Below are 1,339 nucleotides of genomic sequence, written 5' to 3' on the forward strand. Positions count from 1 at the left end.
GAGGTGGAGGTGACTTCTCATGGACTTCCAGAAAAGGAGGCCAGGCCCCTTGATGACAGGCCTGTTGGTAGGGCTGCTGCTGCTCTTCAGTTGGATGACCTTTGCCAAGTCGACCTCTCTCTCAGGTTCAACACTCTCCCATTCCCTGCAGGTGGTGTGGGCTATTTGCTGAGTTGGGGAGGAGGGGAAGAAGAAACCTTCTGTTCTGGTAGGGGATGATCCCTTTTACTTTCTGGAAATTGTGGAATGGGGTTTCGACAGACCCTTCTTGCCTGTTTCCAGACCCCTTGCCTCTCTCTTCAGCACTGGCCCACCATCCCAACTTGTGCCAGACCACCCAGGAGGCTGATGGCCGCCGCTACCCTGGTTTCTTCTGTCCTCGGCTCTCTGATACTCCCGAGGAAGCCTACTGCTGCCACCTGCAGGCTGCAGGGGGCTACTGCTGCACCCGGGAAGAATTTGAGGCCCTGTACCAAGTCAACCTGTCGGCTCTTCCTCCGCCACCCATCCTTAGGTGAGAACTGCCGTCCCAGAACCTTTGGAACAGGGTGTTTCGATGTCTGGAAGTTTGTTCCTAAATTCTGGGGTGGGAGGCTTGTGACTCTCAGACCAGTAGAGGGCCAGACAGCAAACCGAAAATCACGTAAATCATGATTACATGTAACTCTGTGAAGGAAACGTTTAGGGGGCGGTGAAAGCGGGCAACCGGGAGCCATTGCTTGCGTTGTGGGGCGGAGTGGGTGGGGGCAAGGTCAAAGCGGAAAGGATCTCTGTAATTCATGTGTTACACGCAATGTAGTAGAAGGTTTTAATTCTGAATCTGCCCATGGATGGCTTCAGGGTATCTCTCCACTCCAAAATGTACCTCTCCCAAATACGTGTGTGTATGTCTGTATTTATTCAGGGAGTGGGGCCCGCGCTTTCTCCAAACTCAGGAGTCTGTAACGCACGGCTGCAGCGAGAGCCGCTATCCTGATACTCTCCCCTCTCCCACAGGGGCCCGGGTGCCCTCCTAGCCCTGGGTCTCTACAGCCTGCTGCTCGTGGCCCTGATGACCGCAGACCTCGTGCACTTTTGCAGCAGTCGGGGCCGGGGCGCTGGTCGGAGCTGTAGCCGCCTCGGGTCTCCCCGAGCTCCTCCGCCGCGCGCCCCCTGCAGCTCCCGGAGTTAAAAAACTAGGTGCGCCGGCTGGCGGGGCCGAACCTCTCACCCCAGCGCCCCGCCCCTGCCCCTGCCCCCGCCCCTGCCCTTGCCCCTGCCCCCGCCCCTGCCCTTGCCCCTGCCCAGGCGTGCTCTCCTTGGCCCCGCCCCCCTCTGACGCCACCTCTGACTCAGAGCT

This window comes from Sciurus carolinensis, chromosome 2 (assembly GCF_902686445.1).
Source record: "Sciurus carolinensis chromosome 2, mSciCar1.2, whole genome shotgun sequence".
Classification (NCBI taxonomy): Eukaryota; Metazoa; Chordata; class Mammalia; order Rodentia; family Sciuridae; genus Sciurus; species Sciurus carolinensis.